Source organism: Capsicum annuum, chromosome 7, assembly GCF_002878395.1.
Source record: "Capsicum annuum cultivar UCD-10X-F1 chromosome 7, UCD10Xv1.1, whole genome shotgun sequence".
NCBI classification, from domain to species: Eukaryota; Viridiplantae; Streptophyta; class Magnoliopsida; order Solanales; family Solanaceae; genus Capsicum; species Capsicum annuum.
Genome location: NC_061117.1, coordinates 173,091,108 through 173,110,237, shown reverse-complemented (window position 1 = coordinate 173,110,237; position 19,130 = coordinate 173,091,108). Strand labels below are relative to the sequence as shown.

The following is a 19,130-nucleotide window of genomic DNA, read 5'->3' as shown; positions in this document are numbered from 1 at the left end:
TTTTGTCTTTTCCCCTTTTATCAAACCATCCAAATAAGCTTTAAAGGAAAACGAAGAGTATTTTGAGGTACATGGAGAACCACGAACGATACTTTTCAATCGAAAAACAAAATAATGTTTGAAAAATTCAATTTTTCTTATTTTCATAAATAATAAATTCTCCATCTGTTTCATTTTACTTGTCTTTTGTATTAAATTATTTTACTTATTTATTTTAACAAACTAAGAATATCTTATTACTTTTTTCTCATATTGTTCTTAATACTAAATAATTATGTAAAGTAATAGTAATCAGAATTCTAAAATATTATCAATAAAATTATCTTAATAAAATACTTCTTTAATTAAAGTTATTATGTGACTCAAAAGATCACGAATTAAAATCATGAAAATAATATCATGCAGAATTATAGGATCCGACTCTTCTTTCCATCCCGCGCCTAGCGCGACCAACCATACGTGTGAAAACTCAATGTCAAACCACACTTATTGGGGCACGGAATTTTATGTGTTTTAATCTTCATTTTTGGACCAACCTTGGCCATATATATAATCTCACCAAATTCTAACTTTTTCTACTACTTCTAACACAACAACATTCTTTAACCATGAATAGTCTCTTTCATTTCTTTTTCTTCTTCTTCCTCCTCTTCATCACTAACTCTCCAATAATACCACTTCATGCCATGCGTCACCCACATCCGGTCCAATTTTCCGGTCCATATGCAACGTTTACGACAGAAAAACAACTTAATCTTCAACCTCAGGCTAGTGCACCCATAATTGCTAGAGATTTTGAGTCCGACAAGAGGAGAGTTCCTACAGGACCAAATCCTCTTCACAACAAGAAAAGAAAGACTTGAAAATTACGCGTATAGCAGAAGCCTAGTAGTACACCGAGCTGTCCTTTTTATTTCTTGCATGCTGGGGACTAATGTATTTCTCCGTTAGAGGTAACAGTAATTTTAATTTTATTCATTAGCTTTCGTCTGTATTGTATATTGGTGATTCAAAATTTAATTTCATTCACCAATTTCAATTTTGTACAAAGCATAGAAAGCTTATTTTTAGTAGTAATATATAATTTGTTTAATTCCATAACTTTTTAGTTTTTTCCTTCTTCTTTTTGTCAGGTAGTTTTATTTTTGAAGCCTATGCTGAGCTATATGTGATAATTAAGCTTATGTAGATTTTGCGAGAGGAAAGAATATGTGGTGTTTATTAGCATTCATACAATTTGATATAATCAAAAATAGTTTGATTTGATAATTCTATTACTGCATTTATTGTTCTTTTTTTTTTTCTTGTACCAATATTACTTTGTAAGAATCGTGTTTTGGTACCAATTTAGCTTCATAATGAACATTTAGGGGGTGGGTGGGTGGGTGGTGGACTAAAAACCAATGCTTTCAATTAATTTGTTGTTGGTCAGCCTTCATAGTTTCTTCGATGTCTTTGCTAGAAATGATAATTACTCTCAAAATCTGCTTAATTAGACTTAATTGAGTAGTACAGATTTAACTTTACATATTCTCATTGACAATTTATCAAATTTAAAGAAAGAAAAACAAAAGTTTCTTGTGATTACTTATTGCAGTAATAGTTTCTTTGTTGATAAAAATTGGTATTGGTTGAGTCAAAAACAGCTCCAAAGTTCACCAGTACTCCCTCCATCCCCAATTTATGTAACCTGGTTTAAAATTCATGGCTTAAAAGTCTATTCAACCATTTGTGTGTACTATAAATCATTTCATTAATAAGTATAAAAGATGAATTTTATATTACTTAAATTGTTTTTAATTTTACAAAATATCTTTTTTTTAACGAATTAAAAAGGAAAATAGATTACATAAATTGGACAGGCTATTAACTACTCCCTCCATCTCATATTAGTTGATTATTTTTTTTACACACATGTTAAAAAATCATAAATAAGAAAGTAATTTTAATAATTCACCCCTTAAAAAACTTTTTGAAAATTTTACAAACAAGTGTGAACATTTTCAAAAAGAATTAATTGCAAAGGTAATATGAAAATGATTTAATTAATATTTTTTTGATTAAGTAAGGTGACCAACTAATATTAGATAACTATTTTTAATAAATATCAAATAATATGAATGAAGGGAGTATCGATTTTGTAGTCTTCATCATATCCAATACATGCAAATAATATTTACTGTATATATGAGTAGATCTTTCAAAGTAAAAAAGGCCCTTTTTTTACTTCAGAATTTTTCATTTTACTGTTACTTTTTCATTCAACGAAAAATGAAATAATTAGGACAATTATTGTAAGAGATCTATTCAATGATATAGCTGCACAATTATATATAGTAGATTAATATGGACATCATGACCTATATCTAGTGGGAAAACTCATCCAAATATGAAAATTGATGCTTTAAAAAGTTCACAAAAAAAAAAAAAGGGAATCCATCAGTTACTTTTAGATGAAAGAATTGGCTGAGAGATAGTTAAATAAAATGATTAATTAAGAAAGGAGAACAAAGAAATTAATGAAATATCATTGTACATGCCCCCAGTGTATCATGAATATGATGGACCCAAAATTTAAATAAGAATCGTGAATAAATATTATGATCATTATTAATATCATACAACCACCCAGCACTTAATAACACTAGCCTTTCATTAATTCATTCATACAGAGAATGTACAGTATACCTAGCTGGCTCCTCATCTTCTTCTCCCGTAACTAAATGCTGTTTTTCTATGAAATAATAAATAAATCCTTTTATATTACATTTGTCCTCCATCCGTTCTTTTTTATTTGTCCCTTATATATATACTAGATATAGGTCCGTGTTATATGTTATTTTATTATCTTAATTTACATGATATAAATAAAATTTAGATAATCAATCATATTTTAAGCGTTTAACAATTGTAACTTATAATACTTCTTATGTAATTTTAAATAATATATGTTATTTTCCTTGTTCATATTGGGTTCGAAATCAAGAAGTAGGGGTAGACATTCGATATTCGGTTTGGTATTTTCAAAGTTTGGGTTCGGTTATTGGTGTTTGAGAATAGATACCATATACCATACTTTTAAACATCGATTCGATAATTCGGTAATCGGTAAATTAAATTCGATTCGGTACGGTATTTGGTGATACCAAATTAAAGTTGAAGATGTGCAAACTACGTTTAAACTTCAAAAAGTATATTTAATAAAAACATATCTAGTATTCTTTTTTGTGTTTTTTATGAATATATTATCAAGATTTAAGAGATCTTGCACCAAACCCAATCTCAAATACCAAAATATTAAAATTTTACTCCCAAATAACATACCAAATATCGAATTACTGAATATCAATTATCAAATTTTTCGATTTGGTTCGGTAATTCAATTTTTGGTATTTTATGCCCAGCCCTATCGAGAGGGCATCATGCGGAAGCTAAAATCATAGAGATGATAAATCAGATGACAAGAAAAACATAATACTAAAATATTATTGATATGGTTGGTCAAACGATCTACATTCAAAACTAATATTGAAAAAATATAAAATCTATCGAGAGAAATCTTCTTCTAAATAAGATTCTTTAATAACTACATTATGGATCCTACTATGTTGTTATATGAGAAAAGTGATCTTCTATTTATAGAATTCCAAAACTTTTCCTCCCAAAAAGAGAGTAGTCAAATATGGAAAAGAATTATATTTTTCTTTTAGTAAGAGTAAAAGTAATTATAGTTACTTTTATTTTCCTTCCAAGAAAAAGTATAACTTAATTTTGATGAGAAAATTAGGGCAAAAATCCTAACAGATTTTTCATTTTTGGCTTGATTTCTAGCAAAATATTCTTGATACTCCTTCTTCATAAGACCTTCATATATCATTATTGCTTGACATGCTTAAAAATTGAGTCCTTTTGGGTTAAAAATATGTAAGCCCTTTTCGGGTTAAAAATATTAGAATCCTTTGTAAGGTTAAAAGTGAGCTTTATTTTCAAATATGTAACAACAAGATTATTGAAAATATGATTGATGATTGTCTCCATATGTAGTTTTATTTTGACAAAATATCTTCACTATCGTCAAATTGGTTGCAACTTTAATCTGAACACGTGCTCTCAATTTGAACCATCGGACTATTGAACCATAGACTTTGATATCACTTTTTGGGTTCGAAATCGAGAGGGCGTCATTGCAGAAGCTAAAATCATAGAGATGATAAATGAAATGACAAAGAAAAACATAATACTAAAAACATATTATTGATATGATTGGTCAAATTAAACGATCTATACATTCAAAACTAATATTGAAAAAATATGAAATCTATTGAAAGAAATCTCTCTCTAAACAAGATTCTTTAATAACTACATTGTGGATGCTATTGCGTTATTGTATGAGAAGATTAATCTTTCTATTTATAGAGTTCCAAAATCTTTCTTCCAAGAAAGAGGTAGCCAAATATGAAAAAGAATTATATTTTTCTTTTAGGAAAAATAAAAGTAATTATGGTTACTTTTATTTTTCTTCTAAGAAAAAGTAAAACTTAATTTGGTAAGAAAATCAGAAAAAAAAAATCCTAACAGTATAAACTTTTGTGGCATTGATAGTCATATTTTTAAAATAATTTAAGTTTTTAATTATTGTAATTTATAATAGTTTTTCTTCTATTTCAATTTAAGTGGCACTGATATAATTTCGAGTGTCATCTAATTAATATTTTATATCTTTTACATTTTTAAGTTGTTAATTATTGTGATTTATAATTTTTTTACATGTTTTTCGAAATATATAACAGAATAAACCAAACTTTTTATGGCATTGATAGTGTCTATTTCGGAAAACCAATTCGGATTTATGCCCGGCCGCTCGACGACGGAGGCAATCCACCTGGTGCGGAGGTTGGTGGAGCAGTATAGGGAGAGGAAAAAGGATCTACACATGGTGTTTATCGACCTGGAAAAGGCATACGACAAAGTCCCCAGGGAGGTGCTTTGGAGATGCTTGGAGGTGAGTGGAGTACCGCTGACATATACCAGAGTAATTAAGAATATGTATGATGGAGCGAAAACCCAGGTGAGGACAGCGGGAGGGGACTCAGAGCATTTCACTGTCCTGACAGGATTGCATCAGGGATCTACTCTTAGTCCCTTTTTGTTTGCGTTGGTGATGGATGTGTTGACGCGGCGCATTCAAGGGGAGGTGCCGTGGTGTATGCTTTTTGCAGACGATGTAGTTCTGATAGATGAGACTCGAGGGGGTGTGAATGAAAAATTAGAGGTGTGGAGGCAAACTCTTGAGTCTAAAGGGTTCAGGGTGAGCAGAAGCAAGACAGAGTATGTGGAATGCAAGTTTAATGACGTGAGGCAGGAGAATGAGGTAGTAGTGAAGCTGGAAGCACAGGAGGTATGTAAGAGGGATAAGTTCAAGTATCTTGGGTCCGTGATCTAGAGTAACGGTGAGATTGACGAGGATGTCTCGCACCGTATTGGGGCGGGATGGATGAAGTGAAAACTCGCGTCGGGGGTGCTGTGTGATAAGAAGGTGCCGCCCAAGCTTAAAGGCAAATTCTACAGGGTGGTAGTCCGTCCGGCCTTGTTGTATGGAGCGGAGTGTTGGCCAGTTAAGAACTCCCACATCCAAAAAATGAAGGTGGCAGAAATGCAAATGTTGCGCTGGATGTGTGGACTGACTAGAGGGGATAGAGTTCGGAATGAGACTATTCGGGAGAAGGTTGGTGTGACTTCAGTGGAGTGCAAGATGCGGGAAGCACGATTGAGATGGTTCGGACACGTGAAGAGGAGGGGCATGGATGCCCCGATCCGTAGGTGTGAGAGGCTAGCGTTGGATGGTTTTAGGCGGGGTAGGGGTAGGCCGAAGAAGTACTGGGGTGAGGTGATTAGGCGGGACATGGAACAGTTACAGCTCACCGAGGACATGACCCTAGATAGGAAGGTCTGGAGGGCGCGAATCTTGGCAGAGGATTAGGGCCAGTTTGGGTCGCTAGTGTAGGGAATTACTTGGTGGGGGTTTTATTCCTGTTATGATTCCGTGTTCCGTGTTCCATGTTTTACTACGAATCTGTGTGCTTTCCTTTGCTTTCCTCTGTTTTATATTACTTATGGGTGCCGTATTTATGTTATCTACTTCTGTGCTTTACTAGTGTGGTATCTCGTGCCTTGAGCCGGGGGTCTATCGGAAACAGCCTTTCTACTTCATCAGAGGTAGAGGTATGGACTGCGTACATCTTACCCCCCCAGACCCCACTAGGTGGGAATATACTGGGTTTGTTGTTGTTGTTGTTGTTGATATTCAAGTGACACTACTAATTTCGAGAGTTAGACAAATTTTCAAGTAATATATATTACTCTCCTTGTCCAAACATTTGTGACATTGATAGATATATTTTTAAAATAACTTAATTTTTTAATTACTGTGATTTATAATACTTTTTCTTCTATTTCAATTTAAATGGCACTGATATAATTTTGAGAGATAACCAAATATTTTATATCTTTTAAATTTTTTTAAGTTGTTATATTGTGATTTATAGTATTTTTTTTTGAAATATATAACAGAATAAACCAAACTTTTGCAGTATTGATAGTCAACTTTTTTTATTTGAAAAATAATTTAATTTTTTAATTACTGTGATTTATTATACGTTTTCTTCTATTTCAATTTAAGTGACACTGATATAATTTCGAGAATCGGTCAAATATCTTATATTTTTTAAAAATTTTAACTTGTTAATTATTGTGATTTATAATATTTCTAACGTAGTTTTTAAAAATATATATCAAATTAAAAAAAAGATAAATAAATTAAAATAGAGTAAAAATGAAGAATGAAGAAGTGCCAAAGCAGGCAACGGATCAATATGCCTACTATATATATATATATATTTCTTTTTTGTTTGACGATTCTTTAATTGTTATTTTTCACATGAATCATGTTTAATATCATAAGATCAAATGATTTTTTGGTACACTAGTTTAGGTGTACACGTCTTGCGCGTGTACCTCACTTTAATGAGTTTAAATATTATACTAAATAGGATATTTATTTAAATAATAAAGATGAATATAATAATTAAATTTAATATCTTTTGAGTATGTAAAGATGGAGAATTTATTTATTAAAACTAACCTTTGCCAAAAATATTTTTAAAAGTCGATCGACATTCATCTACTATCTGTAAATTGCAACAAAATAATACAATGATAGAGACATCAAAATAATACAATTAAATCTAATCTTTACACACAAAAAATTTCTCAAAGTCGCCTGACACCTTTACATAAAAAAATTCTCAAAGCCGACCAACATTTATCTATCACCTGTAAACTACAACAAAATAATACGATAAAAGTGATATCAAAATAATACAATTAAACTTAATTTTTACACACAAAAATTTCTCAAAATCGATCGAGATTCATCTACGAATTATAAACTACCACAAAATAGCAAACTAATAGAGATGTTATAATAATACAGTTAAACCTAACCTTTACCTAAAAAAAAAATTTCAAAGCCGTCCCACATGCATTTAGCATCTGTAAATTAACATAAAACAATAAGATAATAAAGATATCAAAACAATATAATTAAACCTAACCTTTACACAAGAAAATTTTCAAAGGCAACCGACATTCATCTACGACCTGTAAACTATATAAAAATAATATAGTAGTAATCACAAAGCTTTGATTTTGATCCAACTAATTCTTGTCTAAGCGAACATTTTGACTCTAACAAAAAAGATATATATACACACACATATGTTGAAAATTATTATGCTGAAAAAAACAGTGAAGAAGTTGAGGGTTAGAAAATCAAGCATCCACCAATCTAGACATGCAATAGAATCAAGTTAGATGAGCATCAATCATATTCTTCCAATAGGCAAACCAATTTGTTCTCTAGTTTAATGTACATCTCAATATTTATAGAAGTATTTCCTTAATAGAGTCCTATTTTAGGAGTATTTTTCTAATTAAATTGTAGAAAGGAAAATATTAATTAATTCTACTATCATATTTTAGGAGTCCCCTATATTTTAGAAAGTCTAATAGAAAGAAAAATATTAATTAATTCTCCTATCATATATTTTAGGAGTCCCATATATTTTGGGAAGTCTAGTTAATATAATAAAAAATAATTAAATAATAAATTAAAAAAATATAGTGTAAAAGCAGTTTTATCTAAAGAAAAGTCTTTTAATGATGAACAAAAAATTCAAATAACTTTTCTACACTTTTAATGTATTATAGATATAGATTATAGATATAGATTATAAATATAAATGTATTCCACCCATCTTTAATCGTTTAAGACGAAAAAGGGTAATTTGGTGCACTTAAAGCTTTCGCTATGTGGTGAGTTCAGGAAGGGATGAATCACATGAATCTATTATACGCAATCTTACATTACATTTTTATAAAATGCTATTTTCACGGTGTGACGTCATGATCATATGAAAATAACTTTTACTTAGTTTAAGAGTATAAAATTAAAAAAAACAAATTATTTTCCTAAACTCTATCGCAAGTTAAATTCAGAACATCCAAATTATAAAACGGACGGAGTAATAAATTCTGTAGGAGAAATTATAAGAGGTTTGAAGAAAGAGATTTGCAATGATATCAAGTCAATTAAAGCATAGCATTTTAACCCCACCAAGCCACTAACTGCACTGTCAGAGGCAGCAGTTCCTATCTCACAATTGGAAACGCGCATATGACCGAGCATCATGAATTCCTCCTTTAGCTTCATCAAATTATTTACTATACAGAAGAGTGAGCGGGTGGGACGATTAAGGATAGTTTCATTATTTAAAAAAAGGGTTACATTATGAGCTTATATTATAAGTTTTAAATTTTGTCTATAAACTTCTAATGATACTAAAATCAAGCTTCTTTAAACATATATCAATTATATCCTAAGTTGTAGATATCTTAGTGGATCCATGATATTCATCACAGTTCTCCACAAATATTGTGTCAGTGCTAAATAAAAGATTGATCTATATTTAAGTGAAGTGTTTATACTGTGAAAATATTACTCATATCTATCCCCTTATTGTTTGGTGAAATTTTAATTTTATTTTTTCAAATAAAAATTTTCAGAAGAAAGTAAAATTAATTTTTTCCCCACATTCGGTTCCTGTATATAATAATTAATAGAGTAGGATAGTAAAAAATAAAAGAGACATCATTACATCAGCACTATTCGCTAGTAATTTTAGATTTAAACTTTTCATAATGTCCACATATATTTTTCAAGATATAATTTGTTGAACTTTAAAAGTTAAATTAGGTGATGAACTTTTTTCATATTTTACAATGATACTATAATCTACATATACTAATTGATGTGAGATAATTTAAGTAACATACCATATGAAGTACTTTCTCTATCTATCTTTACTTATCCATTTTGACTTATTATATTTTTTAAGAAATAATAAATTAAAAAATATTTTTACTATATTATCCATATTAATTATAAGTCATCTAAGTGTTGAAAAATAAATAATATTTGACAATAAGTATACATAAAATGATAAATTATCTCTTGATTATCAAAATAGACAAATAAAGTTGAATAATTATTTTTAATATAGTAAGCAAATAAAAATAAATGGAGGGAGTAAAAAACTTTTTACTATCACGTTATATACGAATATTTTTAAATAATAAAATTGAGATTTGTGGTTCTTAAAAGAAAGGCAGACTACATGCTATAATAAATAAATGACATTTGATCCTAAATATTTATTTACACTAATAATATATATACATATATTATTAGTGTAAATAAAGATATATATATATATATATATATATATATATATATATATATATATATATATATATATATATATATATATATTATACTCCATTCCTTCATTAGTCATTTTTATTGATAATATATAAATGGACTAAAAAAATTTCTTATATACTTTTTGAATTGTTTCATTATAAGTGTTTTATGAGTGAATATATGTTGTTAAGCAAAGGATACAAAACATCTTTATCATTCCCGTTTAATTGAATTCATATGAATATAATCATGTTGACTATATTTTTATAGTTATGTATCTATATGTACAACTCCAAGTGAACAAATACGAATTATATTCATTAAATAAATAAATACTATTCATAACGAATAATTGGTTACATTAACTAAAAATGTTAATTAAGTAGTAAAATATTTTTACAAGTAATAATTAAATTGCAAACTATAATCATTTATTTTTCTTAAAATTAAAATATTAGACCCGTAACTGGACCCTTCAATATCTAATATACATATATACATCTCTTTGTATTCGAAATATGCTAAAAAAAGTTCATCTCGACGACTTCGTTTATCATGTTAACACCCATTTTCGGTGATGGCAGTGTATTTTGGGTGATAATGGGTTTTGTATGGATTTGGGAGAAGGATTAAATTAGTTAAAGTGAGTCTGAGTTGGATTAAAAATGGGTAAACGGGTAATTTAATCAAAATTGGGTATTTTGTTTTGATTTAGGTTTCTTTATTCAATTTAGGAGTACATATGATAAGTTTCTTAATAGCAAACATATAAATAGTCACATGGCATAATGAAGGATTAACTTAGCTAATAAATAGAAGTACGTTAGTAATTTTGACCCCTTTCCATATATATAAATATAAAGTTTTGCTTAGGCAGACTAAGCTAAATATAGAGTATAGTAGAAGAAAATGATTTATATAGATAAAATTACTTGATGGAAATAGTTTTTAGACTTGATTTTGAACTCCTCATGTTTGTTGATGTTGTTATTAACTCTTTTATTATTGTTTACTTTTATTTTATTTAGTATAATGATGACATGAAATTAGTTTAAATGAAACTTGAAGGAAATTCATATATACTTCCACCTTTTTATTTTATTTGGCTCCTGTCACTTCGATCCTTAAGAAAAAGTTTATTATTATGATGAGTTTATTTTTAATAAATTAATTTTATTAAGAAATTTTAAATTTAACTACTAATATTTTATATAGTCATTTAGTGAGGAATTAGTAATAGAAGAAAATAATAAATTTATTTTAATTTCATAAATTAAATAAATAGATCGAAATAACTATCTTTAGTAAAATGACTAAGTAAAATGAAATGGGGGAGTTGCTTATGGAAACATATTTGTTGTTGTTTAGATATAACAACAATGTATTTGCTTTCTCCCCCTCGATCTTTGTACATCATAAATTAGTCCGTCCCAAATTAACATCAACATCGCAATTCAAGATGACTGACAGTTCAAATATTTTCCGAAAATAAAATAAATTACTTTCGAATTCTTTTATTTCTGAGATCTAATTTTGATTTTTGAATGGTACTTCAATGAAGCTATCATAAAAGCATTAACTAATTAATTTGTACTTAAAAGAAAAAAGTTCGTACAGTGGTAGGTTGTGCTCTCAGCCAATTTACAAGCTGCCTGGCCGGTGGCTTAATTAAAACCCATAAAGCTTTCATGGAGCATCTGAAAAAAAGGAACAATTAGGAAGAGTACCACTCGTGCTCGTCCAGAAATTGTTTATCATTCAGGTTTGACTAATGACTCGATCATGGTGGTATGAGTATAAATATTCATTAATGATAAGGTGAGGACGCTCAGTGATGAGTCAGAAGTTTTTTTTATAAAGAGGTGATATAGTATAAAAAAAACAGATAGACGAAAAAAGAAAAAAAGGAAGTCAATATATAGTATATATACATAAAATTCTATAAATTATTGTCAGAAATTTATAACTAATAAAGAAGACTATGGTCTTAGTACGTAGGAAAAAATCATGTATATGAAACTTTTAAAAGTTCTACTAAGCGAAAATGATTAGTTTTACCTCACCTTATATTATCAATACAAAATACCCCTGATGTGGGCTAAATAGACATTATTAGGCATCTCCAAAGTGGACATTCAATCCTACAATATGATGAGATTAATATTCAATGTAATTCATAGATGAAGAAGAAATAATGTAGGCAGAAGAGAGAATTCAGAAGAGGGTAGAGTAATGTGATTAGTGTATCATTACTTGTTTTGGGATAGATACAACTTAAAGAGTATATATAGTGAAGTAAATCATTCTAACTGCCGACTAACTACTTTAACCAACTTAACTAAGTAACTTCTTCTAGAAGCTGATAAGACTAAGTAATCATGTTGAACTCTGTTTAGTCCCTTGGTTAGAGCATCAACAGGTTGGTCATGAGTTGAAACATACTCGGTCTTTGTTAGGCCTTGTTGAACCTTTTTTCTTAAAAGGTGACAGCCTATTTCTATGTGTTTAGTTCTTTCATGATAGACAAAATATACAATCATCCGAATTGCTGCTTTACTGTCACTAAATACTGTAACAGGTAATTGAATTTGAATTTTAAGATTTGTAATCAAGCATATGATCCAAGTAAGCTCAACAACTGTGAAAGCCAAATTTTTGTATTCTAATTCAACTGAGCTTCTTGACATAGTAGATTGTTTTTTAGACTTCTAGAAAATTAGTGTCTCCAAGTTTGATAGTATATCCCATGATAGAATTCCTAGAGAATATACAAGTAGCCTAATCTGCATCGCAGTAAGCTATAAGGATATCTTTCTTGTTCCTAAATAGTAATAGTCCTTGTGTAGGATTTCCTTTATCATATTTGCCAATTCTAAGTGTTGTATTCATATGAGATTGCTTTGATTATTTTAGATACTGACTTGAGTCTGCACACTATAGGCTATATCTTGTGTTATTATAGTTAAGTACAACAATTTCCCTATAAGTCTTTGATATGCCCCATGATTAGCTAGAACTTTATCACTAGAGCTTGTAGATTCTTTGATGTGTTGATCATACTCACTAGTAGTTAGTTTTATAGTAGTATTCATAAGTGTAGATGCTAGTTTAGCTGCACTAAGACCTGTTTCTAATATTAGTTCTAAAATATACTTTCTCTAATGCCTAACAATACCTTGTTGTAATCTTGCAAATTCAATACCTAGAAATATCTCAGTTCAATTTCTTAGGATCTGAAGATGTTTAAATAGTCTCTTTATTAGGATTTGAAGGGTTTAGACTCTTTCCATCCTTATCTTAGTTGGTTGTTATTTCTCTTAAAAGTTTCACCTATTTTTAAGTGATAGCTTTTGATATTCCTCTACTATTTAAATCTATTATTTTTATAATACCTCGTACTAATCTTAGTTAGATTCAGCTCTTAGTTGCATGCTTAAGGGGCATAAGGCTTGAAATTTTCACTAAGTGTTGGGGACTTAACAATTTTCAAGACCTCTAAACTTCAAGAATTTTTATTTTGGTCTTTTCGACCCTGAGACATTAGTTTTTGAGTTAATTCATGTTCAGGGATGTAAGAAGTGTGTCTCGGAGGAGTTTCAAATTTTTCGGACAAGGTTTGGGACATGTTTGGATCACAGAATCAGTGGGTCACCGCAATAGGCCCATGACATGGTATTAGTCCCGATCGCATACTGACCGCGTCGCGGTGAAGGTGTTGTGTCCAGTTCTTGATTTATAATTGAATACATGTGTCATTATCTTTATCCTAGTGAGTGAAGTGCTTATGAGGTGAAAAATGTTCATAGGAATCACTTAGAACAAAGTTGAGCTAACAACCTTTGATTCGTCTAAACGTTTATATTTTGTTATATATATGGAATTTTTCATTTCAAAACCTACCAAATTGTAGATAATTGAATTAGCTTCCCAACGATACCAATTTCGCCTTAATACGATACCCGAGCGGAAAGTTATGATCATTTTCATCAGAACCAGTAAGCTACTGCAATAAGACTGCGTCGCGGTAACGTAGTTGCGTCTAGTTTTTTTTTTTTTTAATTTAAATGACTGAGGGGTAATTGGATCTTTTCTCCCTCAACCCAATAGTTCATAACACGAGTTTAGCATCAGTTAGGGCATAATTTTACCCTTCTTCTCCAATTTTTCTCTCAAGAAAATCATTCTCTTTCCCCAAGAACAAGAATTCAATCCTTTTTCCCTAAGAAATTAAGAATTCAAGTTTCCCTAAGTTCAAGAACCTTCAAGAAAGCATCAAAAATTGTGTTTTTCCTCAAGTTAAAGGCTTAAGGTATGCGGGGTATTCATTCATGGGTCCCTTTCACCCATGGAGCCCCAAAACCCTTTTCTTTCAATTAAAGAATGAATTTTCTATCATTATGGTATTTTATATGTTCAAGAAAGATTGAATTTCATATTTTCATGGTGATTTAAATTAAATTCAGCCCATTTATGATCCCATGCAAGATTTGATCTCCTCATGCTATGAATTTTAGTTTCCCATGTAAGCTCAAGTAAATTTCATGATTTGTTGAATGCTTATGTTTCGAATATCCCTACGTACATGTTCGTTCTTTCTACATGTTTGATAAAATTCTCATGTCTTGGGTTGAACCATGATTCAATACTACAGTTTTAAGTCTAAACATCATGTTTTATGATCCTTCAGTGCTGGTGGATTATGAACACCCGATACCTATGTGTTTTACATGATTTCCATTTTTCAAGTAGCAAGATAGTCAGATCGTGGTTTTAATATCATATTCAGAACACCATGATCATGTTGACAATTATCAGTTTATGTGTTTATAATTACTGTCACACCCCTTTTTTTCAACCAAAAGAATTCGATTTTAAGTTAGAAAAGGGTTTTTATTATCAAGTGACAAAATAAGAATTTGTTTCGAAAAGGACCTTTAACAATAAAAAATCAGATTCGCCATTTGGTATAATCCGGTGTGCCAAGTCACCTTTGGAAAATCCTTTTCAAAACGATTTGACTCTAAAAACTGATCCGCGAATAGAGATTCTGGTTAAGGAATTCTGTTGATGAGGGGAAGGCGTTAGGCACCCCTCGATCCCGTGGTTCGACCACGATCACTTGGTAGAACGTGTTGGCTAAATTCGACACTAAGAATGTATAAACCATACAAAACACACAAAATAATCAATTAAACAAACAAACAAAACAAAATAAGTCTGAAGATATAATGTTCAGTCCAATTAGTACAACCCAAAATAAAAAAGTATTGAAAAGGAAACCTACACTAATCCTAAACTACACTCCCATGCTTTACCCGATGCCTCAGGCCTTCATCACTAACCTCTTTTGCATACATGATACGTCAGGGCATTCCCCGACGAATACGTACAAGTGGCTTCGGGGCATTTCCCGGCTAAATGAATATATTTCCAAATGTGAGAAAAAAAAAGAATCATTCAACAAACATTCCACATTACTCAACAATCCACAAATTCTAAATTTGCCAACCCAAGCCTACCGTTTTCTTATCCCGTCCGACCTATCATGATACTATCGTATTCCAATAATATTCATGCTTATTCTGAATTAACAAAGACAACAATAAACCAAAATATAAACCAAATTCACCTTTTTTTACCAATTCCTCAATTCTGTCCCAAATTTTCTTTTAACATGATTAAACCAATTCAATACGCAATCCATCGATCAAGTTTTCATATCCAAATCAGACGTCAACCAACACACCACGAAGATTCAAACATGCCAATCACATCATTCATAATTACGTAAAAATTAAAAGAAAGAAGAGAAAGAATTGGACCTTAATTTTTATTTCAATCCTGAATTGTTTGGTAAACTACCATTGGAATACCCAAATTGAACCTCAACAAAGACCAACAACTCGACAAACTTCAAATTACCCTCTGTTCGAATCGAAAGCCAATGGCAAAATCAGAAACTAAACTGACCTGAAACAGATATCGCAAAAAATAGATTAACCCAAACCCATTTTCATACGTCACACTGCTGGCTCATCTTTTGGCCATGGGTTGCGACAGAATCGAAGTTGGTTTGTTGTTGCTGTTTAGCCGGAGCTCTGATGAGCTCAATCGGCTGTAGGCGTGACTAATTTCAGCACTTTACGAGGATCCTGACATCATTCCGGTGACCTTTGCTCCATTTTTATCCTCACTGGTCTCTCTCTAGATGTTTTTTCATTTTTCTGATCAACCTATGCATACTATCTTTCTCATATTCATGATTTTCCTTTTTTTTCAATTCTCTCCATGTTTCTCTCTCTCTCTCTTCTCTTCGATCACACCCTTTCTCTCCCGCCTCTATTGGTTTTTCTCTATTTTCCCTCAATCAGTGTGTGGTTGTGTAGTTTGTGTGTAAATATGGCGTCTTTGTATTGTCGGTCCGAGAAGAGAAAATAAAAATGGATGATGGATGATGATCTCTAATGAAATCGTGAGGGGGAACCCCAAAAAATGGGTTCTCCGTGTATGTATATATCTGGTAGTGTGGTAAGTGTGCTCTATTCTATTATGGGAAATATGATGTGGGGTCCCTTTTCTCTTTTGTATTGTGATATTTTAATTCTGTATCCCTTTGTGTGACATAAAATACTGAGGTAGTGTAAGGTAGTGGGGTGGGGTAGGGGGTGTGAGATGGTGAGTAGGGAAGGGGGTAGGGGTAGGTTATTAGGATGACTAAAACAAGGTAAAATTTGTTAAGAATTTTGTTAAGGGTTGTTATTTTGTCTTTTGTTAGAAGAATAGTCACATAGGTGAAGGTACGTGATACGGAGAGGTCAAAAATGGATAAATTAGGTTTTGAAAGGGACAAAATTAGGTGTCTATAGCATGCCCCCTCTGAATGTAAACATGAAGTATTTTCAGACAAAGAAGTAGACAACGAGATAGAGTTTTGTCCCGACCATTATTCAAAAAGAATGAAACAAAAGGAAGGAGGGAAACCGAGTCTACACTTTGGACATCCTACCTACCCAAGTGACGAGGGAATCGAGTCATAGGTATCTCAAAGGACTGAAAGAAGAAGGACTATACTGAGTTGGAGAGTCGAGCGAGGTTCTATCGAGGTTCTGGTCTGCAGCTCTGTTATTACATCAAAAATGAAAATTATAAGTTAAAACATAAATGAAATTACAAAAATCCTATCTATGCAACTTCTTTTGGACTCTTGACTTGAGTTTCATTACCCTATTCTTCAGGCGGGCTACTGACTTGCAATTTCTTCACCTTGTTGTTTGGCTTTTAATTTCTTCAACTTGTTGTTTGACTTTCTACTTCTTCACTTTGTTGTTTGACTTTCAACTTCTTGACCTTGTTGCTTGACTTTCACTCTCTTAACTTTGTTACTTGACTTTCAATTTTATCAGCCTATTCTTCAGGCGGGCTCCTGACTTGCCATTTCATCACCTTGTTCTTCAGGCGGGTTCCTGACTTTGACTTGCCATTTCATCACCTTGTTCTTCAGGCGGGTTCCTGACTTTCAATTTCATCACCCTGTTCTTTAGGCGGGCTCCTGACTTGCAATTTCATCACCCTATTCTTTAGGCGGGCTACTGGAACCAAAATCAAAGCTAAAATGAAAATTAGCCCAAACGAAGATTATAATAATGAAAGATTTCATTCATTCATTTTTTATTAAAAGTAATGCCCATTTTCCAGGAGGGTCCTGAACATAAAGTAAATTCTCATTTTCCAGGAGGGTCTTGAACATAAAGTAAAATCCCATTTTCCAGGAGGGTCCTGAACATAAAGTAAAATCTCATTCTAGGAGGGTCCTGAACAGAAAGTAAAATTTCATTTTTCAGGAGGGTCCTGAACAGAATCCCATTTTTTAGGAGGGTCTTGAGCAGAAAGTAAAATCCCATTTTCCAGGAGGGTCCTGAGCAGAAAGTAAAATCCCATTTTTCAGGAGGGTCTTGAGCAAAAAGTAAAATCTCATTTTTCTGGAGGGTCCTGATCAGAAAGTAAAATCCCATTTTTCAGGAGGATCTTGAACAGAAAGTATTTCCATTTTTCAGGAGGGTCCTGAATAGAAAGTAAAATCCATTTTTCAAGAGGGTCCTGAACAAAAAGTAAAATCCCATTTTCCAGGAGGGTCCTGAGCAAAAAGTAAAATCCCATTTTCCAGGAGGCTCCTGTGCAGAAAGTAAAATCTCATTTTCTAGGAGGGTCTTGAGCAGAAAGTAAAATCCTATCTCATTTTCAGGAGGGTCCTGAGCAGAAAGTAAAATCCCATGTTCTAGGAGGGTCCTGAACAGAAAATAAATTCCTATTTTCCAGGAAGGTCCTAAACAGAAAGTAAATTCCCATTTTTCAGGAGGGTCTTGACCAGAAAGTAAAATCCTATTTTCCAGAGGGTCCTGAGCAGAAAGTAAAATCCCATTTTCCAGGAGGGTCCTGAACAGAAAGTAAAATCCTATTTTCCAGGAGGGTCCTAAACAGAAAATAAAATCTCATTTTTCAGGATGGTCCTGAACAGAAAGTAAAATCCCATTTTCCAGGAGGGTTCTTAACAGAAAGTAAATTCTCATTTTTCAGAAGGGTCCTGAACAGAAAGTAAATTCCCATTTTTCAGGGGGGTCCTGAACAGAAAGTAAATTCCTATTTTCCAGGAGGGTCCTAAATAGAAAGTAAAATCCCATTTTCCAGGAGGATCTTGACCAGAAAGTAAAATCCCATTTTCCAGGAGGGTCCTGACCAGAAAGTAAAATCCCATTTTTCAGGAGGGTCCTGAACAGAAAGGACAATCCCATCTTTCAGGAGGGTCCTGAACAGAAATTAAAATCCTATTTTTTAAGAGGGTCCTGAATAGAAAGTAAAATCTCATTTTTCAGGAAGGTCCTGAACAGAAAGTAAAATCCCATTTTTCAGGAGGGTCCTGAACATAATTTAAATTCCCACGGATATGCATTACCAACATTAGCTGAATTAAGTAAAGCGAATTTTCCCCTATTTTAACAAAGAAAATTTATCTGTTAAAAACTTAGTGGTAGCTTGCGGCACTTGGCTGTCCCGACACCTGCTCCAGTGTTCATTCCATTCATTTTATTTCAGATTGCTGGCACTTGCCCCTGCTTTGTCATGTCATTAACCCAAACTCAGATTATTAAGAGTGACTTTGAAATAAACACAGTATCTCTACTTTGTCATGCTTATCAGGTAAACCCTTTAAACCTTGGTATTTTCATGAGTTTCCAAGCTTGTCTATTGACAAAACTTTCTGCATGCCTTATTCGGCTCACAATCATGTCTCTTTCATATGCTGACTTTGTCT

General features: G+C 31.7%; 1 long non-coding RNA gene across 1 annotated transcript; it reads left to right on the top strand.

The window, feature by feature from the left end:
• The first annotated feature begins 479 nt into the window (after positions 1-479).
• On the top strand, positions 480-1,269 carry LOC107877217. The gene is made up of 2 exons (XR_001676253.2): positions 480-953; positions 1,134-1,269. It is a non-coding gene; the product is annotated as an uncharacterized LOC107877217 (long non-coding RNA).
• The last annotated feature ends 17,861 nt before the right edge of the window (positions 1,270-19,130 follow it).